The sequence below is a fragment of the Triturus cristatus genome, chromosome 5_2 (genome assembly GCF_964204655.1).
Source record: "Triturus cristatus chromosome 5_2, aTriCri1.1, whole genome shotgun sequence".
In the NCBI taxonomy this organism is placed as follows: Eukaryota; Metazoa; Chordata; class Amphibia; order Caudata; family Salamandridae; genus Triturus; species Triturus cristatus.
Window position 1 is genome coordinate 1026481113 of NC_140588.1, and position 27407 is coordinate 1026508519.

At 48.6% G+C, this 27407-nt stretch overlaps 1 long non-coding RNA gene across 1 annotated transcript in view; it reads left to right on the forward strand.

The window, feature by feature from the left end:
- The first annotated feature begins 468 nt into the window (after positions 1–468).
- Positions 469–27407, forward strand: part of LOC146829619 (uncharacterized) — a 431894-nt gene continuing 404955 nt past the window's right edge. The window contains exon 1 of the long non-coding RNA XR_014962024.1: positions 469–700. This is a non-coding gene — a long non-coding RNA (uncharacterized LOC146829619). The remainder of the gene's footprint in view (positions 701–27407) is intronic.

Sequence of the window (27407 nt, forward strand, 5' to 3'; positions counted from 1 at the left end):
TGCTTTTACAAAGCCTCCTATCACTACAGTCCTAAAAAAATGTTTTTAAAAAATTGGCCTTGACTTGAAACTGTACCCTCTCCTTTCTTCCTTCCAAGTGACCTCCTAATTACCTTCCATCCTCTGTGTTTAACCCAGTCTAAGTCATGTGCCTGTCTGCTTTAGTCTCTTATATTGTATTTCCCCAAATGTTCCACATCTCATTTCAAAGCTCATTGCAACGGATCCTGCTTTGAAGTCATACCCCTACAACCTAATAATATTTAATATTGTATATCCCAACATTACATCCACCATTTGTAAGATCTCACATTCAGGATCATCCCTATTAATGTAATCTATCACAAAAAACTTGCGGAAGGGAAAGCAGGTTTCACAGCTACAGGCTGACCATGGAGATCCCCGCCTCTCCGTAGTCCAGGTGATTGAGACTCCGCCCTCCGGAGGGAAGACCACAGTGGACCGTATCGAGTGGAGAGGGTAATGGTGACCGCTCGAGAACGTGAGCTGAACGTGAGCTGAAATCATCCCGAACGTCTTGAATCGGGACGTATAAACTAGCGGAGTGTTCAGCGGTGACTCGTGAGTCCAGGCCGAGCATCTAAATCCGAGCACCGCGGATGGCTGAAAACTACAGTTTCAATTCCCAGGGTTAACCAGGCAACGCTGTAACACTGCAAGGCTGCATCTCCTTCGACTGGTAAGACCTGTACTGAAAATAGATAAGCAGGTGTTGTTGTCGATGTGTTTATAACATCGGGTATCAGTTAGTACAACACTGCTTTGTCTCAACAACTTTTTGCATCGAAGGGCATAAATTGAATTACAATACTTGGAAAAATGCAAAAGTAAATTTTGGAGAGAGCGAGTAGCAGGACATTTGATTCGGGACTGACTGAGGTTAACTGAGGTCATCCGAGGTGTAAACCTAACTATCAGCCTTAGTATCAGCCTGTTGGTATTTTAATAGCGGCAGCAGACAGCAAAATATATTGACACCTCAGGTGAGAGAACTCCAAAGTGCTTCAAAGGAGTTAATTGGAGCTAATTGTAGTGGCTGACAGCGAGCGACATCAGGAAAAGAGCTGGGATGGCAAGCAGGCAATTTAGACTTTTGGTTGATATTTTATACTTGGTGAATTGGCAGGCAGACGGGACCTGTAAAAAAAAAAACATTTTCAAAGCAGGATGGGAAGACATTTGAAGCAAGCCAACGCTGTAGCGAAGGTTGATGCAGCAACTGGAATGAAAGCTAAAAAACGAGCTGTGCAAGCTAAGGGGGCGTTAGCTCTCGCGAAAGCCCCAGGCGTTACAAATCATTCTGGACTAAATTCGAGCTCCGAGAGCGCTACAGAAGAGCTGTTTGAGCCGCAATCTGTGCTGCTATAAGGGGGAGAGGACCCCATCCCCGCAACCGATGGAACTCATGATGCTATGGAGGGACAGACTGGTGAACCCACACCAGGATATAAAAAGACTGAGATAAAAAATTATACGGACTTTCCACTGTTTGTCAAAAAGAGCACTCAGCCTAGTGACCACACCGTCATCCGCTCCACACAACACGCATGCACAGACATCACCCAAGGATTACACTGACACTTTCATTGTGGGTGAAGAACTGCTGCAGGTTTAACTCCGCCTGCAACGCAAAAGAGAAACATTAAAACATTCCAATAACGCGCTGTCTCCGCCACGCAGGGTAAGCGGAAAGGGTGGGAATACGCGTGTCCAGGCAGGAAGCAGAGGAGGAACTGAGAGAGAGGGATGCCTAAGTAGGGGGGGGCTAGCCTCGCCCCCCTGTCGGCCCGCCTCCCACCGGCACACTCATTGGGCGCTCCCCTCCCTGGGCGCGGCCTCGCTCACGAGGCGGAACAAAAGGGGGGGGGAGGCTGCGACGGGCGGCCACTAGAAAGCTGCCCTGCTGATGTCCCACTGCGTGGGACGCGGGCAGCGGCATAGTGACCACACCGTCATCCGCTCCACACAACACGCATGCACAGACGTCACCCAAGGATTACACTGACACTTTCACTGTGGGTGAAGAACTGCTGCAGGTTTATTTCATACAACATAAATATGACGATAAATGGGTTATCTTACGGGCGATCCAGGGCAAGCAGCACCTCGCTGCTCCGCCCGCCTGGTGAGCCAGCACGCACGGTGGGTCGATGCCCGGCAGTGCGGCACATATTTATTTTCAGATCATCCACTGGGTCACGTGATCTGTCTCCTACTCCCGCCCCTTTTGACAGGGGCGGAGCGTGTTGTGGCACACCCCCGGTTGGTCAGGCCCCCCAACCGCCCGAAGGACTAACGGGGCGCCGTCGCGGTCTTCCCAGAACCCCCTTCGGCTCCTGGACCTTGGCTCGGGCACCCTTACTGTGCCGGACAGGGGTACCCTTACTGTACCGCCTGTCGCAGAGGTACCCTTACTGTACCCTTCTGCCTCCAGATCGCCCTGTAACTCCGCCACAGCTCTGGGGAGGCTACCGTCGCTGCCAGAGCCCCCCTCCCTCCATAGCTGCTACTGATGCCCTGCTCTTGCTAGCGCCACTTGCACGTCCAGCAGGAACATGTCCATCCCTACCCTGGACAGGTGCACCCCATCCGTCTCGTAGTACCCCTCCACCTTCTCTTGGATCGATGCATGTCTGATAAAGCCCATGCCCCTGCGCTCCATGAATTTTTGCATGGACCTATTGACCCTTCTGCGGGACCGCTCTACTGCTGCCGGGGACCTGGCCCCCCTCCAAATCCTGCGGGGCACAATCTCCGACCACCACACTTCGCATGACCCCCCAGCCTGGCTAATGGCTGGCAGGTCAGTTTGCATGGACATGAGCAGGGCCCTCCTTCCCCTGGAAACAAGGTCATTTCCCCCAAGGTGTAAGATAATAATCGAGGGCTGTACCCCCCAGCAGCCAAATGCTGTTCAAGTGTGCCCCGGGCGTCACTCCATTTCATCCCCGGGGAGCCCAACCACACGAACCGTGTGTTAGCAAAATTCTGCGGCCAGTTCCTGTGTGCTGCCCAGCGTTCCAGCCTCGTGATGTAGGAGTGTCCCATCAACCAAACCTGGTTACCTGTCAATGAAACGATGAAGCAGCTTTTAGGTAGTTGTATCTTTATTTGCACACCAAATTAGATATGTTCATCCAAAAGGAAAACCAGGGTGGGAAAACTCAGAACTGCACATGCAGCATCAAGGTCGAACATATCGCTTAAAACAATCGGACTCCCAGCGCCCCACCCCCTTCACACCCTCTTGGCCCAAGCCGGCTTTAGCCGCCGAAGTGGCAGCGCCAATTCGGAAGGAGTGCGAGGAGAATCTGCGCCCACTCCCTGATAAGCCAGCCTTGTCCAGGGTGGCACCCAGAGTGCGGTCAAACTGAAACCTGGTGAGGGGGGACCCATCTGCATGAATCAAGAAGGGGCCCGGGGCCGCTGGGCGTAAGGCCAGGTATTCCCTGACCATGTGGACCGGGCAGCACCTGTTGTCCCCCAAGGCTCGTAGAACCACTGTCTTCCCCCTCCCTGCCTGGTCTGTCTTGGATTTGCGAATGCGGAGCTCCAGGGATACATTAAGGGCCACATCCGTGATACCCAGCGCAGTGCCAGACAGGTCAGCCTTCGATTTTGCCACTAGCTCGCTGACCCTAAAAGCGCCAAAGAATGCCAGGCAGAATGCCGTTGAAAAGAGCCTGGCTTCGAACGGGGAGAAAGTGATAAGGGGTACCGTGTCCAGGATGAGCTGTAGGTCCATGAATTCAATGGGTGCCCTGGTGTCCGGTCGTCTAACCTCCTCCCTGGCCCAGCCCTTTAGTGCCGCCCTAATCTTTGATGACCCCGTTGGGTCGGCACCCCCATCTAGCTTTGCGTCATGGCGCACGGCTGCCAGGTGACCACATGTCCATGAGTGGGACCTGCCGTTCTCCTTGGCCCACACCACAAAGGTCTCCACCTGCTCCTCGCTCCCCAAGGCTAAGCCACCGTGTGCCTCCACTACTGCTCTGATCGTTGCTAGCTGTGAGCCGTACTTCCTCCGCGTCGCCGGCGCCAGGGACCTCTCCCCCATCCTCCTCAGTCTTTCCCCCACTGAAGCAGGCGCCAAAGGGGGTCTGGGAATGGTGTCATCTCCGCCCTTGCCCGCGGCCAGGCCTCTCGAAACCGGAGCCACTGAAAGCGAGAAAGAGCGTCAGCTGCCACATTCCGTACACCCGCGATGTGCCGCGCCCTGAACTCAATGTTGCTGTGCAGACCCTCTTTCACTAATTCCCTCAGCAGACTTAGGACTAGCGGGCACGAGGCAGTAAGGCCGTTGATGGCGTGCACCACCGCCATGTTGTCTGATCAGAAGACTACCTTCATGTTGCTTAGGGTGGCCCGCCATAGGTGCAGCGCTACAAGAATAGGAAAGAGTTCCAACACTGCAATGTTCTTTGTCACCTTCTTTCTCCGCCATGCATTGGGCCACCTCATAGCGCACCACTCTTCACCCAGGATCACGCCAAAACCTTCCCTTCCAGACGCATCAGAGAACAAGCAAAGCTCCTGGCTGGCTATCCACGGGGTCCTCCAAATCACAGTCCCATTGAAACCAATGAGAAATTCTGCCCACATCGCTAAATCCGCCTTCAAGCCAGCGGTCAATCGTACAAAATGGTGCTTCTGTATTACATTTGCCGTGGCCCCTGCCAGCCTCCTTGAGAATACCCTGCCCGCTGGAATCACCCTGGCTGCAAAGTTCAATTTGCCAACCAGGCTCTGGACAGCCCCCAGGGTCGCTTTGTCCTTGCCCAACAGTGCCTGGATGTCCTGCAACAAGCCCTGAACCTTCTCGGCGGGGAGCCTCGATTCGCCTTTCACCGTGTCTAGCTCCACACCTAAAAAGGTCAAGACCTGAGCCGGCCCCTCGGTCTTACCTGGGGCAAGGGGAACTCCTAGAAACTCTGCCAGCTCCTCAAAGCGACTCAGGCCTACCGCACACTCGTCTGTCCCCTCCGGGCCAAAGAACAAGAAGTCATCCAGGTAGTGGGTCACCTGCGTGATCCCGTGAAGGTCCCCCAAGGTCCACTGAAGGGACGAGCTGAAGGCTTCGGAGTAAGCGCAGGAGACTGCGCAACCCATTGGCATGCAGCAATCATAGAAGAACTGCCCCGCCCACTTGAAGCCTAACAGATGCTGACTAGCTGGATGAACCGGCAGCAAGCGGAATGCGGACTCAATGTCCGCCTTCACCAGCCACGCCCCCTTCCCTACTCTCCTGACCATGTCAATGGCCATGTCCAGGGAGCAGTATGCCACCGAACACATCCCCTCGTCCAGCCAGTGGTTCACAGAATTCCCCTCGGGGTACGACAGGTGGTGAATTAAGCGATAGGAACCCTGCTGTTTTTTAGGTACCACTCCCAGCGGTGACACCAAGAAATGGTCCAGGGGCGGGCTGCTGAACGGCCCCGCAATCCTCCCTGCTGACAACTCCTTTCGTACTTTTTGGTCCACCACCCCGGGCATATCCCTTCCTGACTTCAGGTTCCGCGCGTCCCTGGACTCCAACGGTCCCTTGTAGGGAATCCTAAAGCCATCAAGGAACCCACCCGCCAGTAGGCCCCGTTCCTGCACCAAAGGATAGCGCCTAATGAGCGGGATGAAATTTTCCAGGATGATGGGGGAAGGGCCCCTGGCGGGGCTGAGGCGCTGTGCAGTGAGCCCAGGGGCGCAGGAGGCGGTGGCGTTGGTGGGGGGGCCTGGCGTGGGGGGTGGTACACTTGCGATCTCAATGGCGTTGCGCGTCTGTCCTGTTGGGTGTGGAAGGCTGTGGCGCGCCCTGGCTGGGGGGGCAAGCAGTAGCAGGATGTTGTGCGCCGCACTTGCTGCAGCTGTGTGAGAATTTGCATGACCTTCCCCATGTGCAGTTGCCCCCGTTGTAAAGCCGGCAAGTGCCGGAATTGAAGCGCTTGGGGCCCTGCCTCCCCCCCGCCCCCTGCCCCCACGAAAGGACTGCTTGAAAGGGCGCCTGGGAAAATGGTCCTTTTTTCTGTCGTCTGACTCCCCTTGCCCCTTAGAAGCCTGATCCTTCCTATCCCGTGTGGGTCGGCACATGTGTTCAACCCAGAGTTGAATCTCCTTCTGATCCCACCCCAGGTCCGGGCATATGGCCATTCTTTTACGGAAGTCCTGGTCATAGTAGAACCATCCCAACCCCCCAGAGAGCCTCGCCTCTTCTTGGATCGTGCTGGCATACTGCATTAGGGCCTCGCTCTGCTCAGGAAATTTCTGCACTACCACCGCCGCCAATATGTTAAATGCGGACGTCCAATTCTCGATTGTTTTGTCAGGCCACTGCTGATATCTGACCCTTTCTTCTTCCTTACGTCCCATCTTTCTCGTGTCCACCCCAGCCGACCCGTGCATAAGTAGTGTTAGTATGTCTATGTATTCTCGCCTCCATATACCTTCCTTAGCGGCTTGCGGCACCAACCATGCCAGGGAGCAGCGGCCTGATGCCAATGGCGCTTGAGTGACAAGGGGTCTAGGAACCTGGCCCGTACCCTCCCCTACTGGTGCCGCGGTGGGGGTGGGCTCAGGAGCAACGGCGCTGGTGGGCGGACCACACGCAGGTGGGGGTGGTAGGGAGAGCACCGCGCCAGATGTGGATGCACCTGCTGCACTACTTGCGGGGGGGCCAGCATTCCCTGCGAGTGATAACCCCGGGGCTCCCCCAGGCTCACCATTACGCTGTTCCACGGCTGCGCTCTGACCACGGGTGCCTGGGCTGGCGCGGGCACCGCCGCTGGGGGCACCTGTGGCGGTGCAGATAAAGCGTCCAAACGGCTCTGAAAGACGGACATGAGGCTGAGCATGTGGTCCATGGCCTTGCCCATTTGGGCCATGTCCGTGATTCCGGTGGCAGAGTTGAGAACCGGCGGTGTTGCAACGGCCGGTAGGACGGTACGTGGTGCGGTCGCTTGTCGTTTCCTGGCCGGCGGGGCCTCGGGCATGTCTTTTGATGTGGGCTTATGAACCCGGGTGGACCTCCAGGGTTCTAACCCCGAAGGGCCTTGGACGCCTTCGGATGGGGGGGGTTACGACCACGCCCGAATCTTCCAGCCTGCGAGCCTCAAGGAAACCTTGGGCCCACGCCGTGCCCTTCTCATGGGCGAACGCCATAAAGTCCGCCCACACCCCGTCTTGCGGTGCGCTCAACTGCGTCTCCTCGATCGACGTCTCCTGGGAGAACAATGGACCCGGTGTCCCGATATCCTCCATGGCGTGGTGGTCTACTCTTTGGTCACGTTTAGCGCGCGTCCCCCTGCGCCTTTCCCTCGGTCGCTGCCCCTACGTTTGCGGGCTGTCCCTCAGCGGATCTGTAGGTGGGGAAAGGAGCGGAGTTAGAACGATGGGATAAACAGTGCGCTGAATACACCATCACACACATAGGCGCTAGCCCAAACACACTCATGCGCAGCCTGTGGCCCACGAGAAGCCCCCAGAACAGACTTAAAATTGTGCCATCTTATAAATTAATGACCTATCCAGAGGCCCAGCCCGGGCATAGCCAGGAAAACCCTTTCGCGCGAGCTGCCTAGAGGATGCCGAACCAGCGCATGCCAACACAGTCCCTTGCAACCCATGGTCATTGCTCAACGGGCGGTGCCAATAATCCGCCCAGCAGAACTAAAAACTTGCCCTGGCGCGCTGGCAGACTCAAGCATTCTTTTACTAAGCCTGCATGCTGGGGCACCGTGTCCAGATCGCGCGCGTTCTACTGCATGAAAAAGCCCGCCCTCCGCTGCCCTTCTACCGCGTGGGCTGCCAGCACGCGCGCGAAGTTTGCCGCGTGGGGGGGGGGGGTGGGCGGCGGGGGGGGGTACGGTTGCGCACCACCTCGCGTGATGGCGCGTGTAGATTTAGCAGGAAAGACTGTCCCCAAAGCACTCTAGCGGGCTGTGAATGATGTGGCTGCTCTTGCCAGCTTCCGTGCTGCTACGTGGGACCTCTGAGCTGCTCGCGGTATGCCTCAGTAACCTGATCGTGATTGTGTGGTTTCTCTTTCCGCACGAAGTTTTACATAGCGGGAGCTGGACCTGCATCCCATCAGGTATCAGGGCGCCATCATGGCATCGGGCACACATTCTTTCTTGTTAGGCGCGGGGAGATTAGGTGTCCTTTCCCCCGGATCACAGGATGTTTAGCGGCCTTCCTGAGACTCGACCCAGTGTCCCGGGTCCGCGACGGAGCGCCCTAGCCATTAGGCCAACTCCTCCCCCCCGAGCGTTCTTGTTTTGTGATGCGCAAGCAGATCTGCGAATCTCCCGCGTTGGCGCGTGCCCTTGGCCCCCTGTGTAGTTATATATGGCGCGACTGCAGGTATTGGAGCGCGTTGCGCGATCGCTGTATTTCCCCACCAGTCAGGTATGGGAGGATCGCAGGATGTGGACGCGACGTCCCACAGATACACAACCCCCCGAGGTCTGTCAGCGCGCCACGCCGTTCGATGGCCGGTATGGATTGATCGGGACAGAGAGCATTCTTATTTATGCTGCGTTCGTAAATTTAGCTCGCGCTCCTCCCGCCGGTATCGGAGCGCTTTACTTTGCCCAGAATCACACGATGTGGACCGAACGTCCACACAGATACACAACCCCCCGCAGCCCGCACTCTCCCCTCGAGTCCTCCCGTGACACCCATCTCCTTCCAGGCCCGGGTGCAGCGTTCTAACCCGCCCGAGTCACCCGCCCGAATCACCAGCGCTCAATATTGCGCGCTGGCGAAAACCTTTACAACGAGGGCCTTGATACCGTGGAAACCCCAGGCAAGATGGCCGCGCAGGACGGGGGGGGGGTTCAACCCCCGTACAACGGCACGGGAAACGCACGTGGCCGCTACGACAGGCTGTTTGTTAGGCATGGGGAGATGGTGATTTGCCCGGAATCACAGGATGTTTAGCGTCGTTGGCGGGACTCGTACTCAGTTTCCCCCGGTTCGAGGACGGCCGGCCTGGAAATGCACGCGGCCGCTACAACAGGCTGTTTGTTAGGCATGGGGAGATGGTGATTTGCCCAGAATCACAGGATGTTTAGCGTCGTTGGCGGGACTCGTACTCAGTTTCCCCCGGTTCGAGGACGGCCGGCCTAACTCCTTAATTCACCACCCCGAGCACCCGGACAAACGACACGGAAACCGCACGTGGCCGCACCGACCGCCTTGCAACCTGCCGCCCTAACCTATTCTAGACCGCCCATACAGCCTGCCACACCGGAATCGCACCACGGAAGATGCCCATAACCCCGCCGCATCGCCCCTCAGACGCGGAGCACCGCTTGCGCCCCCCACACCCATGGCCATTCGAGCCACAGGGCCCTGTTCACCTGGTCATGCCCAGGGACAGGGCCGGGGTGGGAAGGGTTAGCAAGACTCACCGCAATATGCTGGTAACCCGAAGAGCACGATGACGCTGAAGGGGCCCCGGTCATAATCACGTGGTGCGGACGGCAGGCAATACGCGTGTCCAGGCAGGAGCGGCGCGCAGGAAGCAGAGGAGGAACTGAGAGAGAGGGATGCCTAAGTAGGGGGGGCTAGCCTCGCCCCCCTGTCGGCCCGCCTCCCACCGGCACACTCATTGGGCGCTCCCCTCCCTGGGCGCGGCCTCGCTCACGAGGCGGAACAAAAGGGGGGGGGAAGGCTGCGACGGGCAGCCACTAGAAAGCTGCCCTGCTGATGTCCCACTGCGTGGGACGCGGGCAGCGGCATACTCAGCCTACTCAGCCCCCTGCAATCCAAGTCCCTCCACTGGCAAACTCAGTTCCGCCAGTAACACCAGAGGAGGACATAGTAATTAATCCTTTCGAAAGGGTTCACATTTCTCCACCTCTCGAGGCCTCACCTTTAGCTCTGGTACCCTCAGTTCCACCCAATTTAGAGGAGGGCAATTCATCGCCTTGCCGGCCAAGTGCACTCGCTTTAGTAGATCAGCATTTGCTCTCCAATCGGTTCTCCATGGCAGAAATAATCTCAAAACAACTAGAAAGCTCTCAGAAATTCCAGGAAACCTCTGGCGCATCTATAGAGAAGGGCTTGGATTCACCAAGTCAGATGAGCAATAATGAGAATAGAAACGAGCAAGAGAAACTGGAACTCCCATCCTCTGAGGGCAATTCGCAACAGATGGAAATGCAAGCCTCGCTCAATCTTATATTGGAGGAGTTCAGGGAAATGAAAAAGTCCCAGGCACATGAGACAGCCGTTCTCCATCTAAGGCTGGAAAGAATTGAGGAAGCAATCTCAGGCATTCCCGCAAGGCTCGAGGAGGCAGAGTCAAGGATAGCTCATTTGGAGGATCAGATGAGCTCCACAATTCAGAAAATCAGTGAAGTGACAGCAGATAAGAACGCCCTAGACACCAAATTGGCAGAATTGGAAAATCACTCACGCTGCTCGAATCTTCGAATTGTGGGAGTGCCGAAGGGGAGTGATGGTACCAACACCCTACGTTGAGCTGAAACATTTATCAAACAAAAAGTGCTTCCAGACTTTTCTGGGGATTTAACAATAACCAGGGCACATCGGGTTCCCGCTCATCCCATCCCGAATTCCAAGTACCCTCGTACAATTCTAATGAACTTTGCCGACTATAGAATTAAAGAGAATGTGTTGACTAAAGCAATTCACCAAAAACAGTTTGTTATTGACAAGGGCTCTAAATGTCGGATTTTCCCAGACATGTCAGCAGGGGCGGCACGTAGACGTAAAGAATTTGTAAAGCTTTTGTTTCTATTTAAAGCACAAGGGGCACAGGCATCCATTGCACAGCAATTAAAATTAAGGGTGCTGGTCAAAGGCAAATTTCATATGCTCTGGCGGGTAGAGGAAGCTCCGTAATTGCTGAAAGAGATTACTACTTTGAGATGAAATTGCTTTGATTTACTCTTTGGAGATGTATAATGTTTAAATTATGTATCCACTGGGTCTTATCCGCTGTGTGGGGGGCGGGGTAGTTCACCTAGGGTGCTGGGTCAGGGCATCCCATAAGCAAGTAGGGAGGGTGAGATGTGGGTCGCGGGGTCCGTGGGGTCAACCACATTTCTGGGGAGGGTTAGTATTTCCGGGGGCAGGCGCTCGGGGAGGGTTAATTTTTCAGGGGGGGCGCTCAGCAAGAGGAAAAAATGAACAGGAAAGATGTAATCGATTCTATAGATTTACTTTAATCAGTGCAAGTCATGTCAGATGGGTTTTTCATAATACAGAATACAAGTTAAGAATGTATAGATGCAGAATGTAAAATTGTTACCTGTAATGTTAATGGATTACTTAACCCGCGGAAAAGTGCTGCTCTCTTAAATTGGGTTACTTCCCTTTCTCCCGAGATTGTGTTTCTTCAGGAAACACATCTTAGGACTGATAACCCAATGATAGCGCTTTCCAAAAAGTATTCACAGGCATTTTTTTCTTCCGCTAATCTAGCTGTCCGAGGTGTAGGGATTCTACTAGCAAACTTACTTAACTGGCAGGTTAAGGATGTTCAACGAGATGGGAAAGGTAGATGGATCTGGGTAAAAGTTAAGTTGCAGGAAACAATCTTGAATTTAGTAAATTATTATGGTCCCATTGAAGATGATACCGTAGCACTCGGCCGAATTTACCAATTAGCATTACGAATGGAAGGCATACTAATTTTGGGTGGCGATTTTAATTTTATTCAGAATCTAGCATTGGATTCTTCAAACAAGGTGAAGCGTCAACTAAAGCCTAAAACCCCAAAACTAATCAATAGCCTCACAAAAGACTTCTCACTAACAGATCCCTGGAGATTAGGCCATCCCAGTCTCTTGCAATTTACATGTTACTCAGCAAGATTTAGATCAGCCTCAAGACTAGACTATTTCTTGGTGGACAAATTAGTTGCGAACGGTCCGGCAGAAATGGTGGCCAACTCTTTTTCAGATATTTCTTTAGTTTCATTAACACTAAAATTAAGCAGTATTGTAAAATAGAGGCCCAGATAGCAATTTCATAAATCCCTACTACAAGACACGACCTGGTTAACAGAAACCAGAGGGTTTATCAAAGAGTTTTTCAGCATAATTTAAAATACGGCCCCTTTATTTATGGTCTGGGAGGCTTGTAAAGCTACGTTTAGAGGCAAGGTTATTTCCTACAAGGCAAGAATAAATATTCTACAGAAACAGAAGATTTTGGCACTACAAACGGCTGTAGAGAAGGCTAGACTAAAGGTAATCCTTTCAGATACACCAGCGCCCATTATAAAAGCACAGCAGCAAGAGTTAGCCAGGGCCAAGGAGAATCTGAAAGATTTCTTCATAACAGAGGACATTGAAGGGAGTAAGGCTTACCAACAAAAGCTTTACGAGGAGAGTCAGGAGATTGGCAGTTTTTTTTTTGGCTTGGTCTATGAAATCCCAAAAAGCTGCGTAATTAATCACTCAAATTAAAAATCCAGCAACAGGTATGTTGGAAGATGATAAGCAGGTTATTCGTGAGGTGTTTCATGCTCATTTTGACCATATTTATGGAGAAACCCAGGGGGTAGATGAAGCAGAACTCTGGAGATATTTTCATTCATTGGAGTTGCCTTCGCTACCGCAGCAGTTTTCAGAGGCATTGAATGTTCAAATAGAAATCCCTGAAGCTCAATCTGTATTAAAAAGTATGGCTAATGCCAAAGCCAGTGGAGCAGACGGGATTCCTGTAGAAATATATAAGGTATTTCAAGATAAGTTGCTTCCATTTTTAGTAAAACTGCTCAATGGAATTCAGTATGGTATTGATATTCCCCAAAGTTTTAAGGAATCCGTGGTAATAGTTTTTCTTAAAAAAGATAAAGATCCTTTGGATCCAAGTTCATACTGTCCTATTAGTCTGTTAAACACATATTGTAAATTGCTAATGAAAATCTGGGCAAAAAGGATAGCTCCCTGTGCATAACAGGTGGTGCATAGTGATCAAAAAGGTTTTATTACAGGACGTTTGATGGCATCAAACACATATTTTTAATGCAAGCCATTGATTATTTTTCTATTAATAAGACAAATGAGGTGATTATGATGATGGATGCCGAAAAGGCTTTTGATTCAGTAGATTGGAGTGCTTTCTTTTTTATTTTACGGAAGATTGGTTTTCCACAGCAATTTATACAGATGCTAACAAAAGTTTATAGGGGTGCGGAATCCAAAATTATGATTATTGGCTTCGAAACTGGCAAGGTCAATATTAACGCCAGGGGTGTCTGTTAACCCCTCTCTTATTTTCATTGTTTATTGAACCCCTAGCTGAGAAGATCCGGAAAAACTTAATGATCTTGCCTCTCATTGATGGGATGGCAAAAATTAAACTTTATGCTGATGATATTATTTTATATTTGAAAGGTGGGCCAGCTAATGTACAGAATGTGCTGGGTGAAATTCAAAACTTTACACGAGTGGGAGGTTAAAAAGTTAACCAGGCTAAAACCGAGATTTTAACATTTAATACGACTCCTTTGGATTTTTCATCTGCAATTCATCTAAAATCACCACATCCAATTAGATATCTGGGAATATACGTTACTAATGATTTTGGGCAATTATTTTCTTTCAATTATACTAGGATGCTTACGAAATTGAAAAATCTATTAGATAATTGGTCTCTGCTTCGGTTATTCCTGATAGGGAGGATCTTATGGTAAAATGACGGTGCTTCCATTGTTTCTCTTCCTATTTATTAATCTTCCCATGAAAATTCTGAATCATTATTTTAAGAAGCTGGATCAAATAATAAGGAAGTTTGTCTGGAATAATAAACATCCTAGGGTTAAGTTATCTACATTGCAACTGGATGTGACTTCAGGAGGATTGGCACTTCCTCATTTTTCAACCTATTATCAGGCTTTTTTACTTAATTTATCCTCCCAAATTGGTAGGGAAAATTCTGTTTTTGATAATTTTCTTTTAATACATATGTTAAAAGAAAGTGCCATCGGACTCCCCGTGTTTCTACGTTTAGCGAAACGCCCCAAAAAAATGAGATACAAGGTTATTCTTACAATTATTGAAGGTTTTGAAATACTTGAAATAAAACAATTAAGCAATAAACCTACTCACAATAGGGATCATATTCTCAACCTTATTATTTCTAATGCCCCCAGCCTCGTGGTGAAAGATCCACTTCCTCTTCCATGGTCTGATCACTACCTTATCCCTTTTACGTGGACAGTGCAAGAGGCTCCTCCTCTGGTGGAGAAAAGTATTAGGCTCACGTACCCCTGGGCAAAATTATCATTCGAGTCATGGACTACTTATTTGAAAGATACGGTCCCTATAGTAGATTCTAATCCACTAATTGTGAATGATGAACTTAACAAATGGCTAGAATCATCTCTTGATAGGATTCTGCCCAAGAAGCTCACGCATAATAAAATAGGAGCCCATCATAATCTCTGGTATACCCCCAAATTACGAGCCCTCTGGCAGGTTACTAAGAAGCTAGAGAGAAGCTGGAGGAAAGATCCGACAGTTGATAGTAAAATGAAATATAGAACTGGAATTAGGACCTATAAGCTTGAAATAAAATTGGCCAAATCTGCCTATTTTGAAAAGAAAATCACTTCAACAGCAAACCGCCCTCGTGAAATATTTAAAATTGCTAAATCTCTTTTTATTCCTCCTTCTCCCCCTATTGTTATTAATGATATTCCTTTACGATGTAACTTAATTGCAAAATGTTTTAGTGACAAAATACAATCTATTTATAAATCCTTCCCCGCAGTTCCTGATCCACAGACAGGACCCCCCATATGCTCTGATATTCATCTGTTGGAATCAATTCCCCTTCTGAATCTTGCCACTCTTCAGGAGACTCTGAACGAATTGAAATCTGGAGCAGCTTCTGATGTTGCCCCTCCTAGTATTTTAAATTGAGTCTCTGAGACTGTAGCCTCAGTGATTCTCGAAGTAATCAATGCTTCCTTAGAAAAGGGCATAGTACCTCCCGTATGGAAAAAGGCTATGGTCAGAGCTCTCTTAAAAAAAAAACATCTTGATCCAGAGATATTAGCCAATTATCGCCCTATTTCGTTGCTCCCAGGAATAGGGAAACTGGCAGAGAAATATGTAAATACCATTATTTCTACATTTCTGGAAAATAATAATTGTTTTCAACCTAGTCAAACCGGATTTAGGGGCATATGCATCAACCAAACTAATACCGATCCCTTAATAGCGAAAAATAAGGAATCGCCATTAAGGAATCGGTAATTGGCATGCATCAACAGATTCGGTGAAATTTAGCGATTCCTTAAAAATCGCTAAATTTACCGATTCCTTAATAGCGGGGCACGCAAACGGCCCCACTAGCAAATAGCGAGTTCGGTAATACCGATTTGGCAAATAGCGAGTTCGGTAATACCGAATTAGCAATTACCGAATCGGTAATAGCGAAATCGCAAATTGCCGCGTCGCTCCGGGAACAGGCTGATGACATCACCAACCAGGAAATACTGCTGCCCCACCCACATAGCCTCGACAGAGGAGCAGACAGGAGCTGGAAAGAAGGACAGGCTGTGCAGAGTGAGGCCACACAGATTCTGCCATTCACAGCACACATCCATCATGTCGCAGGAAGTGCCATCCAGCGCTGAATCTGCACGCAAGCGCAAGAAGAAGTTCTCAGACAGGGAGCTGGAGTACCTCATCGAGGGAGTGTCCAGCAAACACGACCGCCTCTTTGGCAAGCTGTCCCTCAAGGTGCCAGAGACCGAGAAGCGGCGCATCTGGCAGCGCATCCGTGAGAGGGTCAATGCGGTTGGCGTCACTAGCCGCAGCATCGACGACCTTAAAAAAAGGTGGTATGACCTCCGGAAGCGCGCAAAAGAGAGGATTGCTGAGAGGCTCCGGGAGGCAAGAAGGACTGGAGGCGGAACAAGCACTGCACCATCCAACACAGCCCTGGAGGACCTTGTGGAAGGGACGATAGAGCGGGAAGCCGTCGTGGGGGTGATCCAGATGGACACGTCCGGCGCAGCCACAAGTGCCCAAGGTAAGATGCATGCCTGTGCCACACCCAGCATAGCGTAAATCCATACCCATGCCCCCAGCCCAATCTCACTGTGTCTGCAGCTCTGGCACAGACAGTTCCACACATGACACTACTGCATCTTGGGAGTTGTAGTCTAGTCAGCCCAGAGTGCAGGTACAGGCGTAAATCCTCACACAACACATATTTTGTACATGGCTGTAGACTGTTCATTTGTTGGACCACAGAGGGACATTGATGGGTACAACACTATGTAGGTGTAATCATCCCACTAATCATGCACTGTTTCACACACAGATGCATCACCTGGGGACTCTGACGACAGCGACCAGCTGATCATATCTGAGACACCCGTGGAGTCAGACCAGGAGACTGCGCAGGATGCGCACGCACCGCCAACACCTGCCACCCCACCAGCACCACCTCCACCAGCACCACAATCAACGGCACCAGCACCTGTGCCACAAGCCAAGGCACCTGCGCCACAAGCCAAGGCACCACCACCTGCGCCACAAGCAACGGCACCAGCAAGCCAGCCTGCAGCCAGTACAGCCACAATACCGCAGAGGCACAGGCACCAAGTTGCGCCCTTGCAGGAGATGGCAACCCCCCCCCCGCAATTGGCACCCACGCAGCGCACATCCACACCACCTGCTGCACCACATGGAGGCTCAAGATACGCACGGCGTCACAGGGCCCGTCGCAGTTCCGTCTCCTCAGCTGACCAGGATGTCCCAACAACCTCTGCAATTGAGGAGAGGATGCTGCGCACACAAAACCTGCAGGGAAGACATGTGGCTAGCATCAGCTGCAACATCGTGCGCCTAGCGAGGGAGATGCGCGCCATGACTGCAGCAGTCACCGACATGGGCTCCGCGGTCAGGGACATGGGCACGGCGGTCAGGGACCAGACCACTGCGGTTGCTGATGGCAATGCTCAGCTCAGGGAGGAGGTACGTGAGCTCACCCGTGCCATCAGGGAGGGCCATGAGTCCCAGAGGAGGAGTAACCGGCAGCTAATGTTGCGTTCTGCCGCCGCTACCAAGGCCATACAACGGCACAGCAACTGCACCGCTGTGTTGGCACGCCGCACAGTCTCCCTGCAGGTGGACCTTGGGCACTTCTGCGGTGATGTTGCCAAGTCACTGGGACACATCACCACTGCTGTGGAACAACTTCAGAGCAGCACATGCAGTGCTGCAGCATTGGGAGGGGATGACACCAGTGAGGCTGCCTCCAGTGTCAGCAGCGTGTCACTGGCAGAGGCCAGCACCAGGCGCCGAAGTTCGCGTGCCTCCACGGGGACAGGCCGTGGTGAGGGTTTGGATGCACCTGAGCGGAGGCTTGGTGTACGTGGCAAGCGCCACTAGAAATTTGGACATGCTGCAGGTCCATGGTGGAGCAACCATGGCCATCCAATTATTCTGTTTGCACAGGCCTGACTTTAAGGAACCTTTTATTTACATTTATGCAATCGGAGCATGATTCACAATGCTAGTTCTGTTGCACAATCCTCAGTGCTACTGTGCATTAAACAGTTGCACCCAACACCAACTTGTAATGTCTCATTTTACCCAGGGTCACAAATGATTTTGCGTTATGTCTGTCCGCCTCCTATGGCCCTCTGCTGTGTTTGGGATGTGTGCCGGTCGTCGTTGGGCGGGTGGTTGGTCAGCCTGGGGGTCGTCATCCCTGTCCACCTCCATGGGTATCCCCCTTCTGGTGGCAATGTTGTGCAGCATTGCACATACAGCAATTATTCGACAGCATGTGTCTGGTTGGTATAGCATTGCGCCGCCAGTCTTGTGGAGGATACGGAAGCGGCTCTTGAGAATCCCAAAAGTCCGCTCTATCACATTCCTCGTGCTGATGTGTGCAGCGTTGTAGCGATGTTCCTGCGGGGTTGCTGGATTTAGGTATGGGGTTAGTATGTATTCCCGCAGGGCGTAAGCACTGTCACCTAGAAGATAGAAGCATAGACTTAGCATTGGTGATGTACATACATGTGTGGTGTTGGTGTGGGGAAGCGTAGTTCTACTTACCTAACAGGAGTCCCTCTCCAAATTCGCCATTGAGTAGTCGCCTGTGCATTCCACTGTTGCGGAAGATGTATGAGTCGTGTGTGCTACCTGGGAATTGTGCCACTAGGTCCGTTATGATGTTGTTGGCATCGCACACAACCTGCACGTTGATCGAGTGGTATGACTTGCGGTTCCTGAAAAGGTACTCATTTGCTGACGGAGGGCATATGGCGATATGCGTGCAGTCGATGCATCCAATCACATGTGGGAATTGTGCCACCTGGTAGAAAGCCTGTTTGGTGCGGTCCAACTGCTGTGGGGTTGTGGGGAAGCTGATGTGTGTGTGTAGCATTGTCAGCATGGCATCTAGAAATTTTTTGAAGAAGCGTGACAGTGCGCTTTGCGACACACCTCCGGCAACCGCAATTACCCCCTGGAAACTCCCTGAGGCCAGTAGGTGCAGGCTGCATAGGACCTGAACGTGCGCAGGGATTGCATTGGTCCGGTGTGTCTGGTGCTGCAGTAATGGTTCCAGGTCTGCAATCAGGCGCATGATCATAGCGCGATTGAGGCGATATTTCTGGTACACCTCGTCCTCATTCTGGCCGAGCAGGGTTATGCGCAGTCTGAACACTCGCTCCTGGACCCTTCTCCTGCGCTGTCCTGCTGCATTTATCCGCATCCTCCTTGCAAGCACGTAGAGGGCAGCCATTTTGTGGGAGCCAACAGGGTCTCCTGGGCCAAATTTAAGGGTTTAGTGATTGCCTCAATCATTTGCACATGTAGGATTTTTTTCTTTTTTTTTAATTTATTTATTTCTTTTTTTGTGACTTTACCTCCAGGTTTTGATTCCCCTTATTTAGCTCTGGCAAAATAGCGATTTTTGGGATTTTCGTTATTAGCGAGTTTTGTTGCATTGGGGTGCGATTCGTTATTTGCTATTGGCAATTTCCGGGAGCTAATAGTGATTTCGGTAATTGCGAATTCGGTATTTAGCGATTCGGTAAATTAGCATTTTGGGTATTAGCGATTCGGTATGTTCGAGGTTATTTATTTAGCGATTCGTTATTTGCTCGGGTTTTGGGTTGATGCATTGGGATTGGGTATTTTTCACACATTACCGGGAGCTATTACCGAATCGGTATTTTACCGACTGGATTTTGGCTTGATGCATAAGGGTGTTAGAGCCCAACAGAGTACTGAGACCGTACTTGTGATAGTGGTGGAAAATGTAAGGAAAACTTTGGATAGCGGAGGTTGCGCTGCACTAATTCTGCTTGATCTTAGCGCAGCCTTTGATACGGTTAACCACCAGCTACTTATTCAAAGGCTTAGGAAAGCAGGAATCACCAGATCTGCACTGAAATGGCTACAATCTTTCCTAGAAGACCATTCATTTGTAGTCTTCGAAGAAAATTTTAGTTCTAAGCCAATGCCACTTAGATGTGGGGTTCCCCAGGGTTCATCCCTGAGCCCCACTCTTTTTAATGTGTACATGAGCTCCTTGGCAGAATTAGTAACACCTTTTGGCATCCAGATTGTCACATATGCGGATGATACCCAGCTAGTGGTCTCACTTAGTCAAGAGGATAACGTAGCTCCAAATCTGGCTCTATGTGTGCAAAAAGTCTCCGGATGGATGGACAACTCTTCTTTGAAACTCAACGTAGACAAGAATGAACTTTTGCTTTTAGGTAACCATTCTTCTTGTACAATAGCCTCTTCTTGGCCTAACTGTATCGGCCCCCCGCCCACCCTAAAGCTGAAATTAAGAGTCCTGGAGTGTGGGTAGATTATAACCTGGACTTTAAGAAGCAGGCAGGCAAGGTTGCCACCTGCTGTTATGGAATACTAAGAATGCTCAGAAAGATCCTTCCCCTGCTCCCACTAACTGTAAGAAGAGTCTGGTCCAAGCACTCATCCTCTCTCGCCTGGACTATGCTAATGCTATCTATTTAGGAGCCCCCCTATCTGCAATCAAAAAGCTTCAGGTCATTCAAAACTGTGCAGCACGGTTACTTACCAACTCTTCTAAGCGCACTTCAGCTAAACCTTCGCTCATGGTGCTTCACTGGTTGCCAGTTTCCCAAAGTGTTCATTTTAACTTTTAAGGCATTGTCAGTCAGTCAGTCAAAAGGTCTTTATTTCGATTTACATCATAAAAGACATGCTATACATATAAAACACAATCCATAACAAATTGTCCTAGTATAGTCCATAAAATCCATAAATAAATACATACTAAAAACAAAATAAAAAGTTATTAAATACAATACAAAGACTCGCGACTGATGCAATCAATAGCCGCTAAAAAAAAAATAAGAACAAATTTCATAATATAATGAACAATAATAATGAACAATATGCTAAACCACCTGCAACATTATATGTACTACTAAATTATAGACTCAAATTCCGGGTCCGAATTCACCAAGCCCAACTAACAAATTTAGATACCCCTACACTTAGTGGTGTCAGATTTTAGGATTCGACTGGCAACCTGTGCTGATCTTGTTCCCAGTGAACGGCCAGGCTTTAACCATACACATCTAGGTTGAGTGTACATTGGACAACAAAAAAGGAAGTGATCAGCAGTTTCTACCTCCTCCACACAAAAGGTACATTTATCACTGCCACATAGATTTCATGAACTCGTTACCCCACGAAGAGGGAGGGAGCCAACTCTTAACTGATGATACAATTTGCGATCAGATGGCTTTGTTATGATGTCCCAATATTCATCATAAGTGGGGACATCCTTGATGACAAGGAATAATACTGTCATGGGGCCACCCAGAGCAGCTGCTAATCTCTTTTCCTTAATCCTACTCCAATAGATTTCTTTAAAAAGCTTCTTTGAGGGGAAAACAGCAGTAACAGGATCAACCCATAAGGACCCCAGCCCCATATCAATCAGGGAAGCTTTTATTGCTGATAACCAAGGAATCCCCGACGAACCCCGTAGCCCTTTTACTTCCAGGAGGGCCTCGGCATACATAGACAGTTCCGGTGCCATCCACAGGCGTCGCCAAAACGCAAGTGGTCTATACCGTACCATGTCCTCCACCGGGTTACAGCCTAGGTCATACAATAGGGGAATACGAGGAGTTGATTGCGGTAACCCTATTGCTGACCTAAGGAATTTGTTCTGTGCAACCTTAAGTTTGGACATATCACTAAAGCCCCACAACTCCGCCCCATACATAATGGCTGGAAGAATTTTGGAACCATCGATTTAAATCAGTGGAGCCAATGGTTTTGTTAGCGAGTTTCTATGTTCCTTCAACAGAGCTCCGCCAAGTTGTGCGTGCTTAAGGGTAAGGACATCTATCTAGGGGTTCCAACTCAAATTTTCACTAAATGTGACTCCCAAATAAGTAAAAGCAGCTGTCTGGTCAAGAATAACCCCACCCATTTTAACCCTTGATTTAACTGATCTTAAACCACGAAGGACCATGAATTTGGTCTTCCCTACGTTAACTTCCAGCTCATGATCGCGGCAGAAAAGCTCAAAGCGAGACAGAGCAAGCTGTAACCCCTGTCTCGTCTTAGAAATTAGGAGCGTATCGTCCGCTAACATTAGCAAGGGGACTTTCTTGCCAGCAAGGGAAGGTGCATCAGTGGGGAAGTTAGTAAAGTAGTTCATAACCCCGTTAATGAACAGGGAAAACAGGGTGGGAGCCAAAACACACCCTTGTCTAACCCCTTTAGAAACCTCAAACCTATCCATCACCTCCCCGGGTTTACCCCATCGAACTTTAGCATACGTATGTTCATGCAATTTAATAAGAAGAGCCACCAGCTCTTTGGGCATGCCCATCCCCAATAAAACATCCCACAACTTAATCCTTGGAACAAGATCAAATGCGGACCTTAGGTCCACAAATGCCGCAAAAAGCATGCCACCCCCAAGGATAACCTCTTTCCAATACAGGAGCATAACCCTGAACGCTTGGTCTAGGGTTCCAATATGCAACCGAAAACCCACCTGGAGTGGTGTTAATATATCGAAATCAGCCATTCAGCCCTGTATACGACCCAAAAGTAGGCGGGCAACAATCTTTTGTACCGCATCTATAAGGCTAATTGGACGATAATTGGCCGGGGCAGAGCGATCGCCCTTCTTATCGATTGGCAATATCTCTGCCCCTAACCAAGAATCAGGAACTGAAAATCCATTAGCAAGGGCATTGGCTAGCATGGTCAAATATGGGACCCATAGGTCTTGCTCATGTTTAAATAGGTCTGCAGGAATACAATCGGGCCCCGGTGCTTTGCCACTCGGGATGGCCTTTAAAATAGACTTCACCTCACAGGGGACAAATACCAAGGGTTCCTCACACATAAGAGTTGGTGTCGCAGCTGTAGTCCTACTCTTAAGTTTGAACTGGTTTTCAAAATACGAAACCCACTGCTGTGGCTCCACGTGGGTGGTAGATACCATATCTTGTGGGTGGTTACCCCACTTAAGGAGATACCAAAATTCAGTCATATTCCGCCCATCGCACGCCTGTAGTAACCCCTTCCAGCGATCCTCGTCCCAATTCCTTTTAGCTGATAATTGGGCACGTTTATAAATAGCCCTACAGCTACGAATAACATCTGGTAATCTAGATTTAATGGCAACAAGCAAGGCTCTTTGAGCCTGTCTACAGCCATTATCATACCAGGATCGGGATCTCAACTTGTTTTTGAAGTTATGGGGTAAACTCTTAACAAAGAAGGATTTAAGCTCCGAGAATAACCCAATATGAATACCGGGAAATTTTCCATTAATCTCAACCTGGGACTCAGAACAATTGAGTTTGTCTAATGTATTAATAAGCAAAATCCTAATCATGGACATAAAACCCTCATTAATAACTATTTTAAGCCAGCGTACCCTTCTTTCATCATTAGTTAAGAATACTTTTGCCTGAACAGTAGGGACAACATCCATAACAATATCAATAAAACTGTTATCAAACATGGACAAAACTAGGGGGTTATGGTCGCTTTCTGGTCTACATACAACCACCATATCATCAATCATCGACCACAACTCCACATTAACCAATATATAATCAATACGGGACCCAGATCTTCCATTGTCAAAGGTCACTACCCCAGATCTATCAGACTTCGATCTACCATTAACAGCCCGCATACCCTTTTCGAGACACAAGTCCTTAATAAACAAAGCCACTTGCGTCCATTTTTTAATGGGTATCAGCTCCAACTGAGGTATGCCCCACATTGAGTCTTCAGCATCTGTAAGCTTCCCATCGTCCACTCCAAGAGGCTCAAAACAGGTGTTGAAGTCCCCAACAACAACCCTGTTTACTTTTTTAGTTATGGTTCCTAAGAAATCCTCTAATATGAGGGCTGTTGGAGAACATCTACCGCCTGGGAGCCCCCTTAACTAAATATTAATAATAATGATGTTAAGCCCCTTAGTGGAGCAGACCCTAATAGCCATAATGTCTGGGCTATCTATCGGAATCTCCACCACTGACACACCCTCTCGTTGGCGTACCCAGATCGACAAACCGCCCACAGGTCTATCCCTAATACCCTTAGCTGCTGGTTTAAAAAAGTTCAAGTAGCCAGAGCGAAAGAGTGGAGCTATTGCCCAAGTTTCCTTAAGGGACCAGATATCAGTCTTATCGATAAAACTAGCCCAGTCTGATAAATGTAATTTGGATTCCAGCCCCTCAATATTCCATGACACTACCTTCGCAGAAGGAGTAACTGGGCTAGAGGTAGCCGCCTGACTATCCACCATATTACAAGAGGCAGTACTCCCCATCACGACATTATTATTATTATTTTTTTTTGTAAAACAATTTTTATTAACAGTAATTCTGCACCTTTCCTTATACAAAGTTCACGTTCATGACATAGATTGAATTCTTTTCTGTCAGCTACAACATAGGTGACATCGCTTTGGATCAGCCATACGTCAGCAGTACATATAACACAGAGTACCTTCTGCAAGCAGTCCCATACGTGGACCTCCTCCCCGCCAATCAAGGAGTATACCATGTGCGTCACATCACGACATTATTGAAGATAGGAGGAGAGAACTGGAGCGAGCGGGAGTCATGAGGCGGTGATACTGAACTACAACCATTTACCCCAGAGGTTTGAAAATGGCACCCATATAGCGATAACCTATCCAGATCCTTTCCATCCCCATGTCAATCATTTTCCTCTAGGGTGTACAAGGGGGCAAATTGATTATAGGTAGAAATAGGGTGATTGAATGAGGTATCAAAATGGTGGGCCCGAGGGAGGTGAATCTCTACCCTAAAAGCAAGATTAGAATGTCTATAGGGTGTTTCAAACCTATTCCATGTAAGCAGAGGGGTACCTGAAGTTGATCGAGGATAAAAGTGACTTAGAGTAAGCGTTTGGATCCCACCCCCTCCTCTAGAGACCCTTCCTTCACAGATAAACCTTACTGCTCTGGGATCTCTAAAAGGTACAATAATACAATCCCCTACCTTGTCCTTACATCTACTACCCAACCAGCTCACCCTCCTTACATGAAGTATTTCACCATTAATGTGACCAGGGAGTGGTCTATTATTACTAAGTCAAAAATGACTTTATTTTTCAGCTCCCTGTGGTTTTCCAGTTTCTCCTCTTCGATCTCTGGTACCCCTGCCAATATCACAGTGTACGGCACTGAATGGGGGGGGGGGGGGATCGATACAGGGATGTTTCCTTTTCCTGACAACAGTTCCTACAACCTCCTTCTCCTTATGCATAGTCTCTACTGCCAGTTTGGCATGTTCAGACTCCTTCCTACCCTCCCACCCTGGCACATCAACTCTCGTACTGTTGTGGTGACTATTCTTGATTGCAGCCCCAGTACGACCTTCCAGCTTTTGGCGCCACCAAGCAATTCCACTAGCGTTGAGCCGGGCAGGCGTTGCAGGGGCCCCTCTCCTTCCTTAAGGCATTGTGTATTATTAAAAGCAGATAGCTGTAGTCCCAATAATAAAGAGAGCACGAAGCGGAGGACGCCATTTTGTGTACAATGCTGCTAAATTGTGGAATAACTTGCCTCTATCGATCCGCTGTGAATCGAATTATCTTACCTTTCGCAAGCTTTTAAAGGCCTTTTTGTTTCCTTAAATCCTGTACCTGCTCTAAGGGCCGTTTTAGCACTGGGATGCCTTCGGGTAGCCATGCGCTCTAGAAATGCCTTTTCATTTCAATTCAATTCAATTCAACATTGACTGCAAGAATGCAGTTATTTTTTAAATCACAAGATATCCCTGTATTTCATGCATATACCCCTATAGAGGATGGGGTTGTAGGAGGGCTTAAACTATCCAGAGGGTATATTCAGGTATGACAAGAACTGGGCTATTTCCAGCTTGGGGATTTTTATAATTATGATACAATGACCAATTGGGAAAGGGTTTGTTTGTAGGCCACTACGCCGAACACGGCTCTCGCTCTGAGTTTTGTACAAATATTTAACTGTCTTAAAACTAATTATTCAATGCTGGGCGAGTCAGTACGGCAAATTATTAAGCAGATGGTAAATAAAATGGTAGGGGTTGGCTGTTGGTATCAGCTACTTCCTCAAAAAGCCAATTCGGAAGAGATTCTGATGAAAGAGCTCTTAAAAATTCATTCAGAGACGGGTTGCAAGTTTAATATCAAAGAGTGGAAAGAGCTTAGTGAGCTAGCAAATAAAGCACTTAGAGGTGCTAACTAAAGAATGAATTTTTTATCCAGATGGTTTTTGTATTTTACACCCCTGAAACTGTCTAAAATGTTTTGAATGTGCCCGAATGAATGTTTTCGCTGTAATAAAGAGGGTGAAGGGGGTTGGGTACATATATTTTACGATGTAATGATTTACAGCAATTCTGGTTGGGGTGTTTTGCGGAAATGTCTCTGATTTTATCCGTGGCAATCTGTCCTTCAGCCATGCTGGTGCTATTTGGGTCCTCAGGTGAAGTGAAGTGTGTTACAAAATTTCAGCAATATTTTATATTAATTGCTATTGCAGTTGCCAGATCACTTGTTCTGCAAAACTGGAGAACCAGCTTACAACCTAGCATCGAGCATTGGTTTAATAAAATGACTAGGTGTTGCAGATTAGAAGAGGCCTATGCTAAACGTATAGCAGCAGTGGTAAGATATAGGGGTATCTGGCGAAATTTCTTTCCTTACGGGACTACTGATGAAATCTGATTATGTTGTTCTAGCAGTAAATAGTTTGTATTAGCACAAGGCACTTTCACAAAACTATGATACTTATATATTCGGTAAAAAAGTATTATTTGCACATGGCACTTTGCACTTTATTCACCAATTCTATTTAATGTAATTTGTTATTTAAAGATCAGTCAGTATGTATTGGATAAAAGTCTGGGAGTCGGATTCGTCATTAGTCACTATTGATAATTATGTTTTAGGGATTCTACATCTAAAGTTCATCATAATTGTACTATGCAATGTTTTTTTTCCATATAAGTGTTGCTAACTATGATCGCGTAATTTATGGGTCTTGCTATTGTTGTGTAAACTATGTATTACCTTATCTATTTTTCCTGGTCATAGAAAAATTTATATCAAAAAAGAAAAGAAAAAAACTTGAGGAAATGTACGAAACGGTTCCTGGGTTTAACTACTAACCTTAGATTCCAAACAAGGGTGCTACACGCCAGAAAGAACTTCAGTAACTCGTCAGTGGTAGTAAGCGCTGTATCAATGCATTTAAAATACAATACAATTGTGATGAAATATGGTATGTCTAGGGAGTGGGTTAAGTATTGTGTTAAAAAATATGGCAGATCGTATGAGCAAGTGTTTTACCCGTAGTTATGAACCATTGGGGCAGATTTACTACGTCTTGGAGCAACCCAGCTCAGCATCCAAAGTCGCATCAAAGGATGAAGTGTGGAAAAAATACATTATATGTACTAAGATATGGCACTGGTTTTCTGTCCTCTAGCACCAACTCACTTTAGTCTGCCATGTGCCAACACACACACCCTTGCACCATAGTGTGCTTTCTGTCAAGCATTGGTTATGTTCTGTAAGGGGGCCATTCAAGTACATAAACCATTCTTCAATAACTTTTCCACGTTGTATGTGCGCTGTATGGTGCAGCGTGAGAGATGCAGATTTGGAAAAATGTGGAAACGTTTAAGGAAAGCAACACTGTTACTTTTGCCTTGAGAAGGCACAATTGTTTCAGTGCAAATTCCTGTCTGCCATGTTAGTAGAAAGAGATTTGTGTCAACACCCATGAGTAGTTGTATGGTAGGCTCCTTTGACACAAATTAGCATCAAGTACAACCCATTGCTACTTTTCTTTACTTTCGTCGATTTTCCAACGCAAATCCT